This window comes from Bombina bombina, chromosome 1, assembly GCF_027579735.1.
Source record: "Bombina bombina isolate aBomBom1 chromosome 1, aBomBom1.pri, whole genome shotgun sequence".
NCBI classification, from domain to species: Eukaryota; Metazoa; Chordata; class Amphibia; order Anura; family Bombinatoridae; genus Bombina; species Bombina bombina.
Genome location: NC_069499.1, coordinates 705,062,217 through 705,084,847, shown reverse-complemented (window position 1 = coordinate 705,084,847; position 22,631 = coordinate 705,062,217).

The window sequence follows — 22,631 nt, the reverse complement described above, 5'->3', positions numbered from 1 at the left end:
CCCATGTTTTGACCCCTAGATGCTGAATTAAGAGCCGGAGCTCTTGCAATATGCGTCCGACATCTTAGGTAGTTGGCTCCGCCCCCTCTAGGATTACTAGTTTTGAGTGGAGTCTGCTACTCTCACATGTGAAGTGTCACTCAATGACTCTTTTAGTAACCAAGGCTCTCTTAGAGGTAGCTCCGCTCACTCCCCATCCTTGTGCTAGCTATACCTCTATTAAAGGTTTACCTGTGCTTTTTCCCTTTTCTTCTAGGTGTCAATTTTAGGAGATCCTTGTTCCTTCTTCCATAACCCCCCTCCATAATTTAAAACTCCCTGCTTCCTCTTGTAAAACTCCCTCCTTCCTCCTCCATCCTATAAAACTCCCTCCTCCATCCTTTAAAACTCAATGCTCCCTGCTGTAAAACTCCCGCCTTCCTCCTCCATCCTATAAAACTCCCTCCTCCATCCTCTAAAACTCCATGCTCCCTCTGAAACGCCCACTTCCTCCACCTCCCTCTGGTAAAACTGCCTCCTTTCTGTGTCATTCTCGCAGCATCATGCTACCTCCTCTTTCCATCCTACATCATACTGCCTCCTCTGTCCTCCCTGCTTCATGTAGACTCCTACCTCCTCAATGCTACCACCTCTGTCCTCCCTTCTCCATGCTGTCTCCCCTGCCCTGTCTTCTCTCTGCTCCATGCTGCCTCTACCCTCCTCTGTCCAGATTTAAACTTGTTTTGTGTGTGCAAAGTTCATATGTATAAAAATAGAGGTGGGGTTTGAGAGAATAGAAAAAAACACTGAAAATCAGAGGTAAAATACAAGTTGCATTTACTGGAAATGTAAAATCAATATGCCCATACACAAGAACCACCGTGCCGGATAACATATCTTAATCCAGAGTAAAATTTAATGTCTATACATCCTCCGTAAACCATGGATGACACATGAATAATGCTGGCCGCCTGATGGTTAATCCTGGATCGGCTCCCTTCTGCTCCTTCCTCCTCTGTCCAGATTCAGACTTTTTTTTTTTGCAAAGTAAATATATATATATATATATATATATATATATATATATATTCAGATTTGTTTTCTTGTAGCCCTCTCATTTTCTAAAAACACAATATTATCAGTGCTTCCAAATGGTTTGTGAAAAATACAAATAAAATCTTCAAATGCACTCATAGTTAGATAAATGCCTACAAGTCTATATCAATGTTAAGTCCTTAAGGGGTTAGACTCCCCAGTAAATGAATACATCTAGTTTCTGCTTGCCTCAACCTCCTAAGGCGATCATTACTACAAACGTTATTAGCTATTTGATCTAGGATTTTAATTTTCATGCCTTTACTACTGCAATCATGTTTAAACTTGCAATGATAAGATACACTATAACCCTCCATTTACTTGTTAGGACATAGTGGGTGTCTTTTGTTTGAATGAAAATGTATATTGTGAGTGTTTTATGAACAATGTATATGCATACAGTATTAATTTCAGCCTTTATGATTTTATTTTTTAATGTAATTAGCACACACCTAGATTACGAGTTTTGTATTATGATTGAAAAAGCAGCGTTATGGCCCATAACGCTTCATTTTCCCTAACGCTGCTATTACTTGTCAGTAAGTCTTGTCAGTATAGGTGTACCCCACACCTTTTAGCCTGTCACACAACGTCAGTACCGCACTTTTAAAAAAGTAATTTTTCAATGGGACTCCCATAGCGCCGGTATTACGAGTTTGCCTGGGAGGCCAAAAAGTGAGCGGTACACCCTATACCGACAAGATCCATACCGCCATCAGAAAGTCAGTAGTTATCAGTTTTACGTTACAAAGCTGTACCATAAAACTCATAACTAAAGTGTTACAAAGTACACTAACACCCATAAACTTCCTATTAACCCCAAAACCGAGGCCCTCCCGCATTGCAAACATTATAATAAATTTATTAACCCCTAATCTGCCGCTCCCAATATCACGCCACTATTAAAATGTATTAACCCCTATTCCGCTGCTCCCTGACATCGTCGCCACTAAAATAAACCTATTAACCCCTAAACCGCCACCCTCCCGCATTGCAAACACTAATTAAATATTATTAACCCCTAATCTGCTGTCCCCCCACACCGCCGCTATAATAAACCTATTAATCCCTAAATCGCAAGCCCCCACAACGAAATACACTAAAATAAACTATTAACCCCTAAACCGAAAGCCCCCACAACAAAATATACTAAAATAAACTAATAACTCCTAAACCTAATGACCCCCTAACTTTATATTAAAATTACAATTTCCCTATCTTAAATTAAATTTAAACTTACCTGTCAAATTAAATAAATTAATTTTAAACTAACAATTAAACTAAGATAATTATTAAACTACAATTAAACTAACTACAAATTAAATTAAACTACACATCCTAATACTACTCTAAACATTACAAAAAGCATCTAATTACCAAAAAAAAGGGCCTTTTGTGTGGCATTGTTCCAAAGATAACAGCTCTTTTACCTGTAAAAAAATACAAACACCCCCCAAAAGTAAAAACCCACCACCCCCACAACCAACCGCCCAAATAAAATAACTATCTAAAATAACCTATGCTCCCTTTTGCCCTGAAAAGGGCATTTGTATGGACACTGCCCTTAAAAGGGCATTAAGCTCTTTTACATGCCCAGACCCTAAACTAAAAGTAAAACCCACCCAAAAACCCTTAAAAAAAACCTAACACTAACCCCTGATGATCCACTTACAGTTCTTGAAATCCCTCTTGAAGGATCCATCCAGTCAGTGAAGTCATTATTCATGCGGCAAGAAGTCTTCATCCAGACGGCATCTTCTATCTTCACCCATCCTGTGCGGAGGGGTCCATCCTGAAGACATCTGGCGCGGAGCATCCTCTTCATACGGTCTCCGCTGTACACTGGAACTTCAATGTAAGTGATGTCATCCAAGATGGCGTCCCTTGCATTCTAATTAGCTGAAAGATTTCAATCAGCCAATAGGATTATAGCTTCTAAAATCCTATTGGCTGTTCCAATCAGCCAATAGGATTGAGCTCTTATCCTATTGGCTGTTCCAATCAGCCAATAGGATTGAGCTCTCATTATATTGGCTGATTGGAACAGCCAATAGGATGAGAGCTCAATCCTATTGGCTGATTGGAACAGCCAATATAATTTTAGCAGCTCTAATCTTATTGACTGATTGAAATCTTTCAGCCAATAGGAATGCAAGGGACGCCATCTTGAATGACGTCATTTGGATTTAAGTTCCAGTGTACAGCGGAGACCATATGAAGAGGATGCTCCGCGCCAAATGTCTTCAGGATAGACCCACTCCCCGCCGGATGGATGAAGATAGAAGATGTCGTCTGATTAATACTTCTTGCCGCCTGGATAAGGACTTCTCCGGCTGGATGAAGATAGAAGAGGCCGTCTGGATGAAGACTTCTTGCTGCATGGATGATGACTTCGCCGGCTGGATGGATCCTTCAAGTGGGACTTTAAGAACTGTAAGTGGATCGTCGGGGGTTAGTGTTAGGTTTCTTTAAGGGTTTTATGGGTGGGTTTTATTTTTAGTTTAGGGCCTGGGCATGTAAAAGAGCTAAATGCCCTTTAAGGGCAATGCCCATGCAAATGCCCTTTTCAGGGCAATGGGGAGCTTAGGTTTTTTTTAGATAGTTATTTTATTTGGGGGAGTTGGTTGTGGGGGTGGTGGGATTTACTGTTGAGGGGTGTTTGTATTTTTTTACAGGTAAAAGAGTTGTTATCTTTGGGGCAATGCCCCACAAAAGGCCCTTTTAAGGACCATTGTTTTTTATTGTAGGCTAGGGGTTTTTTTTGTTTTTTTGAGGGGGGGCTATTAGATTAGGTATAATTCTTTTTTATTTTTGATAATTTGTTTCTTATTTTTTGTTATTTAGTTTTTGTTTTGTTATGTAATTTACTTAATTTTAGTAATTTTAGTGTTTATTTTTTTGTAAAGTTAGGTTTTAGTGTTAGGCAGGTTAGGTTTTATATCACAGGTAAGTTTGTATTTATTTTAACTAGGTAGTTAGTAAATAGTTAGTAACTATTTACTAACTAGTCTACCTATTTTAAATAAATACAAACTTACCTGTGAAATAAAAATAAAACGTAAACTAGCTATATATTGTAGCTGGCTTAGGTTTTATTTCACAGGTAAGTTTGTATTTAGTTTAAAATAGTTATTATTTAGTTAATAATTGTAACTTTAGTTTAGCTGCATTTTAATTATGTTAAAGTTAGGGGGTGTTTGGCTTATGGTTACGTTAGGGTTAGGGTTACGTTAGGGTTGGGTTTAGGGGTTAATGGATTTATTTAGTGGTAGTGATGTGGGAGGCCTGAGGTTTAGGGGTTAATAACTTTAGTATAGTGGCGGCGACATCGGGAGCGGCAGATTAGGAGTTAATTAATAGTTTTATGTAGGCGGCAGCAATGTTGGGGTGGCAGATTAGGGGTTAATAACTGTATGTAGGTGGCGTCGATGTTGGGGGTTGCAGATTAGGGGTTAATAACTGTATGTAGGTGGGAGTGATGTTGGGGGTGGCAGATTAGGGGTTAATAACTGTATGTAGGTGGTGGCGATGTTGGGGGTGGCAGATTATGGGTGTTGAGACTTGGGTTTATGTTAGGGTGTTAGATTTAAACATAAGTTTTTATTTCCCCATAGACATCAATGGGGCTGCATTACGGAGCTTTTCATTCCGTGATCGCAGGTGTTAGGCTTTTTTTTGCCGGCTCTCCCTATTAAAGTCTATGGGGAAATCGGGCACGAGCACGTCAAAGCAGTGCTTGTTTTCAGTGTGGTATGGAGCTCAATGCAACCATTTCAACGCACAAGCCTGCTTTTTTAAAACTCCCTATAGCGCTCAAAACTGGTAATCTAGCTGTAAGTGGTTTATTATAGGAATGATGTTTGCAGATTTAAAGTGTAATATGATTATACAAAATAGAGCCGATAGGCTACATGATATAAAGATATACGTCCTGCCGGCATTGACACAGAGCACCATACGAGACAGTCTGGGGGGTGTCTTAGTGTCCGGTAGGTTTAAATCTCTAAAGCAAGCACCCTTTTGCGAAAGTCTGTTTGTGTACAGATGAAACGCGTCAAGGGAGAGGTACAGGGGCATGAAGAGGGAGGATTGATCAGGAAGCATGGAGGAGGGAGGAAGCAGCATGAAGCAGGGAGAACAGAGGCGGTAGAATGGGAGGCGGTAGGACAGAGCAGGCAGCATGGAGGAGGGAGGACAGAGCAGGCAGCATGGACAACGGAGGACAGAACAAGCAGCATGTAGGAGGGAGGACACAGCAGGTGGAGTGGAGGAGGGAGGACACAGCAGGCATCATGGAGGAGGGAGGACAGAGCAGGCAGCATAGAGGACAGAGCAGGCGGCATAGAGGAGGGAGGACAGAGCAGGCAGCATGGAGGAGGGAGGACAGAGCAGGTGTCATGGAGGAGGGAGGACAGAGCAGGCGGCATGGAGGAGGGAGGATGAAGAAGAAAAGAGGCTATTTTAACAGAGGGAGGAGAAAGGATGGAGCTTTAAAGTATGGAGGAGGGAATTGTATAGGAGGGAGCATGGAGGTTTAAAGGATGGAGGAGGGAGCAAAGATGTCCTAAATAGACACTGTAGCTATAGCCTCTCTCACAGTATGGGCCCAACTTATTTATTTCTTTCTTTCTATGGCCAAGACACTCCAAGAGTCTAAATTCTTCTTAATCCTCTCTCTGATGCTTGCCCAGGACCTCTCACAGATTGGATAATTTCAATCTGTATTTTATTATGGAAGATAGTTATTATTTACCTATGTGTTTATATTTTGTAATGTGACTTTAAGAGAGCAATAGCTCTTTTGCACTATAGTCTAGGGTCCTCTGTGATGTCAGAGGAGGTGAAGTTTAGGGCGGTATTTACGTCTGCTACATCTGTAACAATTTTGGCCTCCACATAGAAAAAGTTGCATCTAAACTCTATCAAAAACTAGGTGCCCTGTACAGAAACAAATCCTGTCTAAGCCCTACAGTAAAGGAAGATATTGTACAGAAAATGCTGATGCCGATCATGGATTATGGAGATGTAGTATATGCACCTGCACCGCAAACTTACCTTAATATACTTAATACATTGTTTAACTCGTTCTGCCACTTTGTGCTACAATGTAACTACAGGACCTACCATTGTGACATGCTAAAAGAACTAAACTGGCTGTCGCTGGAATCCAGACTCACCCTCCATCTTTCTAGCCTTGTGTTTAAGAGCTTTTCTGGGAAGCTCCCACCCTACCTGAGCAGAATGCTCTCCCTGGCTGTTCCCACCTCCCATAACCTCCGATCTAGTACCAGCACATTATTTAGTCTGCCTCCATACAAAAAGAAAGCAGCTCGATCCTCCTTTTCCTACAGAGCGCCACAATTATGGAACGACCTCCCACACACTTTCAAACCTTCCCTAAGCCTAAAATCCTTTAAGAGATCCCTCTCTATATATCTCAAAACAGAATGCACCTGTCATGGTTGATTATATATTTCCTATTTGTTCTATGTTACATTTTGCATATATTTTGTATTAATATTGTTTCTGTATTTTATTGTACCCTATTGTAACAATGCAATGTTTTGTGGACCCAGGACATGCATGAAAATGAGAGAAATCTCAATGTATCCTTCCTGGTAAAATGTTTTATACATAAATAAATTATTAGAAAGGTTGATGGGGTAATTTGTCATCCAGACCCTTTAAATAGAACAGTTTGCTGTCTTCCAGGGGCTTGTGTTAGGCATATTGTGGAGCGTATTGATAGATTGTTAGAGGGATGTGGGTCTGATCCTGCAGTCATGGTACATATTGGTACAAATGAAGGAATCAGCGGGAGATGGAGAGTCCTAAAAAATGACTTCAGGGAGTTAGGTAGCAAGCTTAAAGCAAGGACCTCCAAAGTAATATTTTCTGAGATATTACCAGTGCCATGTGCTAACTCAGTAAGGCAGAAGGAGCTACGGTCTGTTAATTCATGGTTAAAAACATGGTATAAAAATGAGGGGTTTGACTTTTTAGAGCACTGGGCTGACTTTTCACTTGGGTACAATTTGTACGGTAAGAATGGATTGCACCTGAATGACAGGGGTGCAGGTTTGTTGGAGGAAAGGATGGTAGCACATTTTAGAGAATCTTTTAAACTAGGCAAAGGGGGAGGGTCAGTTAGAACACAATAGAACAGAGAGATCAGTCTGTGAATATGTCACTCCTATAATATCTCAAGGAAGGGATGACTTAAGAAATGTCACATTGGAAAGTATAGAGGAAAGCACACAAAGTAGCAGCAGAAAGCACATGAAAATTAAATGTATGACAACAAATGCAAGAAGCATGACCGGTAAAATGGGGGAGCTGGAGCTCTTAGTTGCAGAAGAGGACTATGATGTTATCAGTATAACTGAAACTTGGTGAGATGATTCAAATGACTGGGTAGTTAACTTACGGCTAGATTTAGAGTTTTGTCGGTAAAGACCAGCGTAGCTAACACAGCTTTTTTTCCTACCACTTCTTCCAAACAACGCTGGTATTGAGAGTTGTCTGAGGGGCTGCGTTAGGCTCAAAAACGGTGCGTTGAGCCGAATTTACCGCAACTTCAACCCTCAATACCAGCGTTGCTTACGGTAGCGGTAAGCTGGCAAAACGTGCTCATGCACGATTCCCCCATAGGAAACAATGGGGCAGTTTGGGCTGAAAAAAAAACTAACACCTGCAAAAAAGCAGCGTTAAGCTCCCAACGCAGACCCATTGTTTCCTATGGGGAAACAGTTTCTAAGTCTGCACCTAACACCCTAACATGAACCCTGAGTCTAAACACCCCTAACCTTACACTTATTAACCTCTAATCTGCCACCCCCGCTATCGCTGACACCTGCATTATACTATTAACCCCTAATCTGCTGCTCCGGACACCGCTGCAACCTACATTATACCTATGTACCCCTAATCTGCTGCCCCTAACATCGCCGACACCTACATTATATTTATTAACCCCTAATCTGCCCCCCCCAACATCGCTGCTACCTTACCTAAACTTATTAACCCCTAAGCTGCCGACCGGACCTCGCTGCTATTCTAATAAAGTTATTAACCACTAAACCGCCGCACTCCCGCCTCGCAAACCCTATAATAAATAATATTAACCCCTAATCTGCCCCCCCAACCTCGCCGCCACCTAACTTCAAGTATTAACCCCTAATCTGCCGACCGGACCTCGCCGCTACTCTAATAAATGTATTAACCCCTAAAGCTAAGTCTAACCCTAACCCTAACACCCCCTAAGTTAAATATAATTTTAATCTAACAAAATAAATTAAATCTTATTAACTAAAGTATTCCTATTTAAAACTAAATACTTACCTGTAAAATAAACCCTAATATAGCTACAATATAACAAATAATTATATTGTAGCTATTTTAGGATTTATATTTATTTTACAGGCAACTTTGTATTTATTTTAACTAGGTACAATAGCTATTAAATAGTTATTAACTATTTAATAGCTACCTATTTAAAATAATTACAAAATTACCTGTAATATAAATCCTAACCTAAGTTACAATTAAACCTAACACTACACTATCAATAAATTAATTAAATAAATTACATACAATTAAATAAACTAAACTAAACAAGAATATTAGGATAATTACACCTACTCTAAGCCCCCTAATAAAATAAAAAAGCCCCCCAAAATAATAAAGGTCCCTACCCTATTCTAAATTAAAAAGTAACCAGCTCTTTTACCAGCCCTTAAAAGGGCTTTTTGCGGGGCATGCCCCAAAGTAATTACCTCTTTTGCCTGTAAAAAAAAATACAACCCCCCCAACATTAAAACCCACCACCCACATACCCCTACTCTAACCCAAACCCCCCTTAAATAAACCTAACACTACCCCCCTGAAGATCTCTCTACCTTGAGTCGTCTTCACCCAGCCGGGCCGAAGTCTTCATCCGATGGGGCAGAAGAGGACATCCAGACCGGCAGAAGTCTTCATCCTATCCGGGCAGAAGAGGACATCCAGACCGGCAGACATCTTCATCCAAGAGGCATCTTCTATCTTCATCCATCCGGAGCGGAGCCATCTTCTTCCAGCCGACGCGGATCCATCCTCTTCAACCGACGCCTACTCGCCGAATGAAGGTTCCTTTAAATGACGTCATCCAAGATGGCGTTCCTCGAATTCCGATTGGCTGATAGGATTCTATCAGCCAATCGGAATTAAGTTAGGAAAAATCTGATTGGCTGATTAAATCAGCCAATCAGATTCAAGTTCAATCCGATTGGTTGATCCATTCAGCCAATCAGATTGAGCTTGCATTCTATTGGCTGATCGCCATCTTGGATGACGTCATTTAAAGGAACCTTAATTCAGCGAGTAGGCGTCGGTTGAAGAGGATGGATCCGTGTCGGCTGGAAGAAGATGGCTCTGCTCCACTCCGGATGGATGAAGATAGAAGATGCTGCTTGGATGAAGATGTCTGCCGGTCCGGATGTCCTCTTCTGCCCGGATAGGATGAAAACTTCTGCCGGTCTGGATGTCCTCTTCTGCCCCATTGGATGAAGACTTCGGCCCGGCTGGGTGAAGACGACTCAAGGTAGGGAGATCTTCAGGGGGGTAGTGTTAGGTTTATATAAGGGGGGTTTGGGTTAGAGTAGGGGTATGTGGGTTTTAATGTTGGGGGGTTGTATTTTTTTTTTACAGGCAAAAGAGCTGATTACTTTGGGGAATGCCCCGCAAAAAGACCTTTTAAGGGCTGGTAAAAGAGCTGGTTACTTTTTAATTTAGAATAGGGTAGGGACCTTTATTATTTTGGTTTTTTTTAAAATTTTATTAGGGGGCTTAGAGTAGGTGTAATTAGCCTAATATTCTTGTAATCTTTTTTTATTTTTTGTAATTTAGTGGGGTTTTTTTTGTAATTTAGTTTAGTTTATTTAATTGTATGTAATTGTAAGTAATTTATTTAATTCATTTATTGATAGTGTAGTGTTAGGTTTAATTGTAACTTAGGTTAGGATTTATTTTATAGGTAATTTTGTACTTATTTTAACTAGGTAGCTATTAAATAGTTGATACCTATTTAATAGCTATTGTACCTAGTTAAAATAAATACAAAGTTGCCTGAAAAATAAATATAAATCCTAAAATAGCTACAATATAATTATTCGTTATATTGTAGCTATATAAGGGTTTATTTTACAGGTAAGTATTTAGTTTTAAATAGGAATACTTTAGTTAATAAAATTTAATTTATTTTGTTAGATTAAAATTATATTTAATTTAGGGGGGTGTTAGGGTTAGGGTTAGACTTAGCTTTAGAGGTTAATACATTTATTAGAGTATCGGCGAGGTCCGGTCAGCAGATTAGGGGTTATTACTTGAAGTTAGGTGGCGGCAATGTTAGGGAGGGCAGATTAGGGGTTAATATTATTTATTATAGGGTTTGCGAGGCGGGAGTGTGGCGGTTTAGGGGTTAATACATTTATTATAGTAGTGGGGAGTTCCGGTCGGCAGATTAGGGGTTAATAAGTGTAGGTAAGGTAGCAGCGACGTGGGGGGGGGGCAGATTAGGGGTTAATAAATATAATGTAGGTGTCGGCGATGTTAGGGGCAGCAGATTAGGAGTTCATAGGGATAATGTAGGTGGCGGCGATGTGTGGTCGGCAGATTAGGGGTTAAAAATATTTATTATAGTGGCGGCGATGTGGGGGGACCTCGGTTTAGGGGTACATAGGTAGTTTATGGGTGTTAATGTACTTTAGAGCACTGTAGTTAAGAGCTTTATAAACCGGCGTTAGCCCATAAAGCTCTTAACTACAGCTTTTCCATGGGCGGTAGGAGTCTTGTCGGTAGAGGTGTAACGCTCACTTCAGCCAAGACTCTAAATACCAGCGTTAGGAAGATCCCATTGAAAAGATAGGATACGCAATTGGCGTAAGGGGATCTGCGGTATGGAAAAGTCATGGCTTGAAAGTGAGCGTTAGACCCTTTCCTGCCTGACTCTAAATACCAGCGGGCGTCCAAAAGCAGCGTTAGGACCCCTTAACGCTGCTTTTGACGGCTATTGCAGAACTCTAGGCATTAGAGGGGTATACTTTATTTAGGAGGACAGAAATAATAAAAGGGGTGGCGGAATCTGCATGTACAGTATATTAAACCTAACCTTAAACCTACAATAAGGGAAGATATGTATGATACAGGTGACAATGTAGAGACCCTGTGGGTTGAAATAAAGAGTGGGGGAAAAATCCTAAAGAAAATATTACTTGGAATATGTTACAAGCCCCCCAACATTAGTGACCTGGAGGAAACTCAACTACTAATGCAAATAGGTAGGGCTGCTAATAACAGTGCTGTAATTGTGGGAGATTTTAACTACCCTGATATAAACTGGGCCAATGAAACTAGTAATTCAGCTAAGGGGGATAGATTTTTAAATGTTCTCAGGGATAAGTTATTGTCACAATTAATAGAGGAGCCAACTAGGAGTAAAGCTATTTTGGATTTAGTGCTATCAAACAATACAGATATAATATCAAACATAGAAGTCAAAGAATATTTGGGTAACAGTGATCATTACCTTGGTCACATTTGAAATCTCTTTTCATAAGCAGTGTCTTAAAGGTTTAACTAAGACTTTTAATTTTAAGAGAGCAAAATTCAACAATTTAAGGAAACCATTAAATCACATAAATTGGGACAAAGTATTATCTAATAAAAATACAGAGGATAAATGGATAACATTTAAAATAAAAATAAAAAATCCAAGCCAAGTGGCTAAATAAAAAAGAGAAATTAGAAAAAAACGTAGGGCATTTAAATTGTTCAAAGAAAATAGTACAGACTCAACATACCATATTTATAAGGAATATAACAAAGCATGCAAAAAAAGCAATCAAATCTAACCCTAAAAGGTTCTTTAAGTACATAAATAGCACAAAATCTAAGAAGGACAATATAGGTACATTAAAATGCGTGGAGGGTAGCATGGTTAACAGTGACAGGGAGAAGGATAAGGTACTAAAACAGTTTTTTTTTTCAGTATACACAAGAGAGGAACCAATAGACGATACTTTGGAATAAACTAGAAGATGCCTGCCCATATCATTAACTGGGTTATGTATAACTGGATAATATTAAGGTAAATAAATCTCCAGGCCCAGATGGAATGCACCCAAGGGTGTTAAGGGAACTTAGCACTGTTATAGACAAACCTCTACTCTTAAGTTTTCAAGACTCATTATCCTCAGGGGCTACCCAGAAGATCTGATTGACAAGGAGAGAGAACAAGTATTGAAAATTCCTAGGACTACACTTTTATCAACTAATGTTCAGAATAAAAGATCTGAAAATAGGGACAGAATAGCTTTTGTCTCACAGTTCAACAAACAAAGCCCAAAGATTTTGAAAATCATCAATGAATATTGGATCATCTTACAACAGAGCAATCCATTAGTTACAGAATCTAAGAAACCCCCTATGGCCGCCTATAAATGGTCCAAAAGTCTTAGAAACAAAATAACTAAGTCTGATGTAGGCCCCGGTAAAATACAGAGACAGAGGCCCATTTATCAAGCTCCGAATTCAGCTTGAGGGCCCGTGTTTCTGGCGAGTCTTCAGACTTGCCAGAAACAGCAGTTATGAAGCAGCGGTTTAAAGACCATAACCCTGTCCACCTGCTCTGATGAGGCGGACAGAGATTGCCACAATTCTACCTGATCGAGTATGATCGGGTTGATTGACACCCCCATGCTGGCGGCCGATTGGCCACGAGTCTGCAGGGGGCTGGGTTGCACCAGCAGCTCACAAGAGCTGCTGGTGTAATGATGAATACGGAGAGCGTATTGCTCTCTGCATTCAGCGATGTCTGTCGGACCTGATCTGCACTGTCGGATCAGGTCCAACAGACATTTGATAAATAGGCCTCACAGACTCTACTCGGTACTAAAAATAATGGATGTTTTCTCTGTTTAGAATGTATCAATTGTAATAGTTTAATGTGTTGTCTTTATTTTTTCAATCCTCGAACAGGGAAGAAATTCATTGTTAATGGTTATTTTACCTGTAATACAGAATATGTGATTTATATTCTTAAACGTCCTTGTTCAAAGCTCTATGTAGGCAAAACGCCCAGAAGGGTAAGAGATAGAATTACTGAGCACAAATCAAATATTATGAATGGATATGAAAAATTGCCAGTACCTTGTCACTTTAAGGAGGCCATACATTTAGTGAGCCAACTAAGGTATCGAATAATTGAACATATACCAATAGATAGATGAGGGGGTGATAGAGACAAAAGGCTGGAGCAGAGAGAGGTAAAAAAAAAACGATACTGTTTTAACTTTTCTGCACTGGACTTTTTTTGAAGTGGTGCTGCTGCCACTGACTTTTTATATGTTATGGGCTATTGGTGTGAGGCTTGGCAGTAAGCACACTGCATTGGTGCTGAATTTTCTTTGGCTGTTGGATCATTTCAGCCACATCTCAGCTAATGCTGAATTTATCTTGTTGAAGATTGCCTTGTATATTTGCTTGATGTAGTCTAATTTGGTCAGATATGTGCCATTAATTAATTCAAAATAATGTAATTACAAAAAAACGATTTAAATTTTTGTTTTGGCTGTGCCTTGCAAAAAGAGCAAATGTAATTTTAAAGAGGTAAAAAAAAAGTCTTGGACAATTTGTGTTGAAAAATTGGTGGAGAATGTGTTTTCTGGTGGATTGGGACATAATCTTTGGGAAAGGGTTAAATGAAAATTATCTGATGAATTTACATGGGGCGCGATCACATATATGGCGCAGGTTTCGGCGCAAGCGTGGGAACCTGCGCCGCCCGTAATTTCACCTCGCACATCAGGGTATTACATATACCCCGCCGGCAGTTCATAAAGTGCCGTAAGTCTGATAAACTAGCGATGTCCAGAAATAAGCGTAAATACAAATTTCTGGAGTCGCTAGTGACTTACGGCACTTTAGAAACTGTCGGAGCCTTAGAAAAGTAAAGAAAATAACATATCTCCCGTAAAAGTCTAACATGCCTCCCTAAAATAAGCCTGACACGTAAAACCCCTATATCCACAATTCCACCCTCTCACTACTAATAATAAATGTATTAACCCCTAGACCGACAACCCCCCACAACGCAATATGCCTATTTAACACCTATATCCGCCATCAAACCCACATCGCAAGTAATAACTCAATTATTAACCCCTAAACTGCCATAGCCCACAACGCAATTAACCTATTCAGGTATTAACCCCTAAATCACCATAGCCCACATAGCGTATTAAATGTATTAACGCCTAATCCTAAGTCTAACCCTAACCCTAACACCCCACTAACTTAAATATTATTTAAATTAAATCTAAATAAATTTACTATTATTAACTAAATTAATCCTATTTAAAACTAAATACTTACCTATAAAATAAACCCTAAGATAGCTACAATATAATTAATAATTACATTGTAGCTATTTTAGGATTTATTTTTATTTTACAGGCAACTTTGTATTTATTTTAACTAGGTACAATAGTTATTAAATAGTTAATAACTATTTAATAACTTCCTAGCTAAAATAAGTACAAATTCACCTGTAAAATAAACCCTAACCTAAGTTACAATTACACCTAACACTACACTATCATTAAATAAATTAAATTAATTAACTACAATTACCTAACATTAAATACAATAAAATAAAATAAACTGAAGTACAAAAAAAAAAAAAACACTAAATTACAGAAAATACAAAAAAAATACAAGAAGTTTAAACTAATTACACCTAATCTAAGCCTCCTAATAAAATAAAAAAGCCCCCCAAAATAATAAAATTCCCTACCCTATACCAAATTACAAATAGCCCTTAAAAGGGCTTTTTGCGGGACATTGCCCCAAAGTAATCAGCTCTTTTACCTGTAAAAAAGAAATACAACCCCCCAACATTAAAACCCACCTACACACCCAACCTTACTCTAAAACCCACCCAATCCCCCCATAAAAAACCTAACACTACCTCCAGACGGGCAGAAGTCTTCATCCAAGCGGCATCTTCTATCTTCTTCCATCCGACGAGGAGCGGCTCCATCTTGAAGACATCCGGAGTGGAGCATCCTCTTCTTACGACGTCCTAACGAAGAATGAAGGTTCCTTTAAATGACATAATCCAAGATGGCGTCCCTTCAATTCCGATTGGCTGATAGAATTCTATCAGCCAATCGGAATTAAGGTAGGAAAAATTCTATTGGCTGATGCAATCAGCCAATCGGATTGAAGTTCAATCCGATTGGCTGATCCAATCAGCCAATAGGATTGACCTTGCATTCTGTTGGCTGTTCCAATCAGCCAATAGAATGCAAGCTCAATCCTATTGGCTGATTGCATCAGCCAATAGGATTTTTCCTACCTTAATTCCGATTGGATAGAATTCTATCAGCCAATCGGAATTGAAGGGACGCCATCTTGGATGATGTCATTTAAAGGAACCTTCATTCTTTGTTAGGACGTCATAAGAAGAGGATGCTGTCTTAAAGATGGAGCCACTCCTCGTTGGATGGAAGAAGATAGAAGATGCCGCTTGGATGAAGACTTCTGCCCATCTGGAGGACCTCTTCTGCCTGGATTCGATGAAGACTTCTGCCCCAATCGGATGAAGACTTCTGCCCGACTGGGTGAAGACAGCTCAAGGTAGGGTGATCTTCAAGGGGTTAGTGTTAGTTTTTTTTAAGGGGGGATTGGGTGGGTTTTAGAGTAAGGTTGGGTGTGTGGGTGGTGGGTTTTAATGTTGGGGGGGTTGTATTTTTTTTTTTACAGGTAAAATAGCTGATTACTTTGGGGCAAAGCCCCGCAAAAAGCCCTTTAAGGGCTATTTGTAATTTAGTATAGGGTAGGGAATTTTATTATTTTGGGGGGCTTTTTTATTTTATTAGGGGGCTTAGATTAGGTGTAATTAGTTTAAACTTCTTGTAATTTTTTTATTTTCTGTAATTTAGTGTTTGTTTTTGTACTTTATTTTATTTAATTGTATTTAATGTTAGGTAATTGTAGTTAATTAATTTAATTTATTTAATGATAGTGTAGTATTGGGTGTAATTGTAACTTAGGTTAGGATTTATTTTACAGGTACATTTGTATTTATTTTAACTAGGTAGCTATTAAATAGTTAATAACTATTTAATAACTATTGTAGCTAGTTAAAATAAATACAAAGTTGCCTGTAAAATAAAAATAAATCTTAAAATAGCTACAATGTAATTATTAATTATATTGTAGTTATCTTAGGGTTTATTTTATAAGGTAAGTATTTAGTTTTAAATAGAAATAATTTAGTTAATAATAGTAAATTTATTTAGATTTATTTAAATAATAGTTAAGTTAGGGGGGTGTTAGGTTTAGGATTAGACTTAGGTTTAGAGGTTAATAACTTTATTATAGTGGCGGCAGATTAGGGGTTAATACATTTAATAGGCTATGTGGGCTATGGCGGTTTAGGGGTTAATACTAGAATAGGTTTATTGCAGTGTGGGATATGGCGGTTTAGGGGTTAATAGACTTTATTAGTTATTGCGGTGGGGGATTGCGGATGACAGGTAGATAGACATTGCGCATGCGTTAGGTGTTAGTTTATTTTTCCAGGCATTTTCGGGAGTTACGGTGCTCCCATACTCAGCGGAAGGCCTGCTACGGCTGCCTTTTATGGTGAGGTAAAAAAGGAGTAAGATTTCTCCATTTTCGCCATGTAAGGCCTTGCGCTGGATATTAGATACCGATTTACGTCGCGGTCCCATGTTAGCCTATGGGAGTAATAATTGCGAGCGAAGGGTGAAAAATACGCGCGTAACTTGTATGCTACACCGTATATGTAATACCAAAATCACGTAAAAACTGGCGGCGGAGGATTTTGTGGGCGACGCTGCATATGTAATGGAGGCCATGATGTCATCATTTTCAAAATGTTTGTGAACTGGGATTTGTGATCAAACAGGATATATTATACATGTACATACAATGATTTATTTGTGTGTATTGTATTGCATAATGCAATAATATATTTGTTGTGATTTAAAAAATTGTTTTATTTATTCTTTTTTCATGTTTTTCCAGGAAGTAGATTTTTCTGTCACATTCCATGCCAACTTGTGCTCATGCTGTAGCATTTTCTAAAAATTCTCCCTTTCTCTCATTCCATTCAAAGGTCTCCATGTACTAAAAGGCGTGCAGACAAGGTTCTACATAACCATATGTATCATTACACACTCCGAGGAGGTTGTAATGTCGCCCCCTTCTCTCGTGTGATCTCCATACTCACATCAAACCTTATATGAAACCCCTGGCTCTGTAATCTCTATATAAAACTCAAACTCACACTGGCCTCTTTTAGCAACCCAGTCATTCTACCCAGTTTATAGCTACACTATAGAAACACATGACATGATGGAAATGTGCTATGAGAAATCATTAACCATGTTGATTTTTGTTTGCCAATCTTATTAATCAAAATATATAATCTCATGGTAGCCAAATACATACAAGCCTAAATTACAAGTGGAGCATTAAAATATTAGCACTATTGTGCATTAACATTGCTTAAGCTCGAGTTATAGCACTTCTGTTTTTGCATTCATAGTACATGTCCAAAGTTATTTTCTATTGTTGGAGTGGTAATAGGGCGTGCTAACATCTGCACATCGGATATAGCTGGAGTGCTAAGTAGAGGGCTAAGGTGTTGTGCAAGTTATGTAGTTAAAGGGACATTAAACCCAATATTTTTCTTTCATGATTCAGATAGAGAATACAATTTTAAGCAGCCTTCCAATTTAGTTCTATTACCTAATTTGTTTCATTCTTTAGATATCCTTTGTTAAAGAAATAGCAATGCACATGGGTGAGCCAATCACTTTGTGTACACACATGCTTCCCTATATTATCTCTAATACTTAGGTCCCTATATTCAAAACATATTCAAACTGATGAGAAATTGCATGTTTGGGTATTCCAGACTTGCAGTCCATCATTCTGGCGATATATTCTAAAAATGTGGACTAAACCTTGTTGTGCTGACAAATGGTGATATGTCTCCCATAGGATATAATGGGGATCACAACTTCAGCAAAAGTCAACTGACATCCCCACTGAGCTGCCATTTAGGGGTAGGTGGGGGGTTGGTCTGTCTTTAAAGTGAGTTAACACAAAATAGACCATGAGGCCTACTTATCAAGCCATCAACCGCAAATACGCTGGAATTCCGCACCGTAATTGTGGAGAGCCTGATTCCCCTTAGTTATCAAAGCATACAGACCGGCAAAAGTCGAAATATGTGACGTAACATACAATACGCCAGTCTCAATACGACACAGATCGATGCTTACGTCATTGCAGATATTCCGAATGCAAATTCGGCACTATCTGACAACTTCTGCTAGTTAACAAATATCTACCAGGTTCGTTCACCACTATTCCGGCCCAGTGTACCTGCTTTTCAATCCGCCAACCTGGAGGCGGTGGATGCCATAGGAATCAATGGGAGTCTGAAAGCAACGAAAGCTCATGTTCGCTGCTGCCCGATATCCCATTAATTTCTATGGGAGAATAAAAGTTACATTTACACCTAACACCCTAACATGTACCCTGAGTCTAAACACCCCTAATCTGCCGCCCCCTATATTATGTTATTAACCCCTAATCTGCTGCCCGACACCGCCGCCACCTACATTTTACTTATTAACCCCTAATCTGCTGCTCCGACACCGTCGCCACCTACATTATACTTGTTAACCCCTAATCTGCTGCCCCGACACCGCTGCCACCTACATTATATTTATTAACCGCTAATCTGCTGCCCCGCCACCGCCACCGCCGTCGCCTCCTACATTATACTTATTAACCCCTAATCTACCACACAACACCGCCGCCACCTACATAAAGTTATTAACCCCTATTCCGCCGCTCTTGGACCCCGCTGCCACCTACATAAAGTTATTAACCCCTATCCCGCCGCTCCTGGAGCCCAACGCAACTAAATAAATGTATTAACCCCTAAACCCCTGGCTTCCCACATCACTAGCACTTACTAAACCTATTAACCCCTGAACCTCCAGCCCCCCACATCGCCATAAACTAAATTAACCTATTAACCCCTAAACCTAACAACCCTTTAACTTCGTATTAAATATTAACTCATCCCTATCTTATAATAAATTAAAACTTACCTTTTGAATTAAAATAAACTATATTAAACTATTAATTAATCTACCCTAACTATTATACTAAAATTACCTTAAACTATATTAAACTAATAACTAATCTACCCTAAATGTTATACTAAAACTACATTAAACTACAAATTAAATTAACTATATTATATATTTAAACACCTAACCCTACTCAAATAATTTAAATCTACAATAAAAAATTACCAAGTTACAAAAAAAAAACACTAAGTTACACAAAATAAAAAATAAATTATCAAATATTTAAACTAATTACACCTAATCTAAGAGCACTGTGAAAATAAAAAAGTCCCCCCAAAATAAAAAAAACCCCTAACTTACAATAAACTACCAATAGCCCTTAAAAGGGCCTTTTGTGGGGCATTGCCCCAAAGAAATCAGCTCTTTTACCTGTAAAAAAAAAATGCAAACAACCCCCCAACAGTAAAACCCACATCCCACACAACCAACCCCCCCAAATAAAAACCTAAACAAAAAAACCTAAGCTCCCCATTGCCCTGAAAAGGGCATTTGTATGGGCATTGCCCTTAAAAGGGCATTTAGCTCTATTGCTGCCCAAACCCTAACCTAAAAATAAAACCCACACAATAAACCCTTAAAAAATAATAACACTAACCCCCGAAGATCCACTTATAGTTTCTGAAGAGCCAATATCTATCCTCAACGAAGCAGCAGAAGTCCTCATCGAAGCCAGCAGATGTCTTCATCCAAGCAGCCGAAGTCTTCATCCAAGCCTGCAGAAGTCTTCACCAGGAAGGCATCTTCTATTTTCATCCATCCGGCGCAGAGCGGCTCCATCTTCAAGACATTGGACATGGAGCATCCTCTTCTTACGACGTCTTCTTCGGAATGAAGGTTCCTTTAAATGACGTCATCCAAGATGGCGTCCCTTAGATTCTGATTGGTTGATAGAATTCTATCAGCCAATCGGAATTAAGGTTTAAAAAATCCTATTGGCTATAGGATGAAAGCTCAATCCTATTGGCTGATTGCAACAGCCAATAGGATTTTTTCAACCTTAATACCGATTGGCTGATTCTATCAGCCAATCGGAATCTAAGGGACACCATCTTGGATGATGTCATTTAAAGGAACCTTCATTCCGAAGAAGACATTGTAAGAAGAGGATGCTCTGCGTCGGATGTCTTGAAGATGGAGCCGCTCCGCGCCGGATGGATGCAGATAGAAGATGCCGTCTGAGTGAAGACTTCTGCGGGCTTGGATGAAGACTTCGGCTGCTTGGATGAAGACTTCTGCCGGCTTCAATGAGGACTTCTGCCGCTTCGTTGAGGATGGATGTCAGCTCTTCAGAAACTGTAAGTGGATCTTCGGGGGTTAGTGTTAGGATTTTTTAATGGTTTATTGGGTAGGTTTTATTTTTAGGTTAGGGTTTGGGCAGCAATAGAGCTAAATGCCCTTTTAAGGCGCAATGCCCACACAAATGACCTTTTCAGGGCAATGGGGAGCTTAGGTTTTTTTAGTTTGGTTTTTATTTGGGGGGTTGGTTGTGTGGGTGGTGAGTTTTACTGTTGGGGGGTATTTGTATTTTTTATTTACAGGTAAAAGAGCTGATTTCTTTGGAGCAATGCCCCGCAAAAGGCCCTTTTAAGGGCCATTGGTAGTTTATTGTAGGTTAGGGATTTTTTTTATTTTGGGAGGGCTTTTTTATTTTCATAGGGCTCTTAGATTAGGTGTAATTAGTTTAAATATTTGATAATTTATTTTTATTTTGTGCAACATAGTGTTTATTTTTATTTGTAACTTAGTGTTTGTTATTTTTTGTAACTTAGTTGTTAGTTTTTTGTAACTTTGTAATTTTTTATTGTAGATTTAAATTATTTGAGTAGGGTTAGGTGTTTAAATATATAATATAGTTAATTTAATTTGCAGTTTAATGTAGTTTTAGTATAACAGTTAGGGTAAATTAATTATTAGTTTAATATAGTTTAATGTATTTTTAGTATAACATTTAGGGTAGGTTAATTAAAGGGACAGTCTAGGCCAAAATAAACTTTCATGATTCAGATAGAGCATGCAATTTTAAACAATTTTCCAATTTACTTTATCACCAATTTTGCTTTGTTCTCTTTGTATTCTTAGTTGAAAGCTTAACCTAGGAGGTTCATATGCTAATTTCTTAGACCTTGAAGCCCACCTCTTTCAGATTGCATTTTAACAGTTTTTCACCACTAGGGGGTGTTAGTTCACGTATTTCATATAGATAACACTGTGCTCGTGCACGAAAAGTTATCTGGGAGCAGGCACTGATTGGCTAGACTGCAAGTCTGTCAAAAGAACTGAAAAAAGGGGCAGTTTGCAGAGGCTTAGATACAAGATAATAACAGAGGTTAAAAGTATATTATTATAAATGTGTTGGTTATGCAAAACTGGGAAATGGGTAATAAAGGGATTATCTATCTTTTAAAACAATAAAAATTCTGGTGTAGACTGTCCCTTTAATAGTTTAATATAGTTTAATGTAATTTTAGTCTAATAGTAAGGGTAGATTAATTAATAGTTTAATATAGTTTAATTTAATATTAGTCTAATAGTTAGGGTAGATTAATTATTATTTTAATATAGTTTAATATAGTTTAATATAGTTTAATTTAAATCTAAAGGTAAGTTTACATTTATTATAAGATAGAGATGAGTTAATATTTAATATAAAGTTAGCAGGTTGTTAGGTTTAGGGGTTAATAGGCTAATTTAGTTTATGGCAATTTGGGGTGCTGGCGGTTTAGGAGTTAATAGGTTTAGTAAGTGGTGGTGATGTGGGAGGCCAGAGGTTTAGGGGTTAATACATTTATTTAGTTGCGACGTGGTCCGGGACCGATGGGATAGGGATTTATAACTTTATTAGAGTTGCTGTGGGCTCCAGGAGCGGCGGGATAGGGGTTAATAACTTTATTACAGTTGCGGCGGTGTCAGGGAGCGGCGGAACAGGGGTTAATAACTTTATTACAGTTGCGGCGGGGTCGAGGAGCGTCGGGATATGGGTAAACATTTTAGTATAGTGGCGGTGTTTAGTGACAGTATACAAATAAAGCTGTGAAAAAGCTGAATAGCAGCGAGATCGATGACTGTTAGTTACTTAACAACAGTCCACTGCTCATCGCCCCGTACTTGGTGCACGGCTTTTTGACAGCTTTTTTGTTAAATATGGTGAGCGTATTCAGGTCCGCGGCATCGATGTTAGGCGATCTTAGGCGGTATTGGGGCTGTCGAATGCAGCATAGTTGACGTCTTGATAAGTAGGCCTCTGTGTGTTCACTTAAATAAAAAATATCTTCTGTGTAGTAACATTTCAAATTGTGCAAATTTATGTTCATTTTCAAT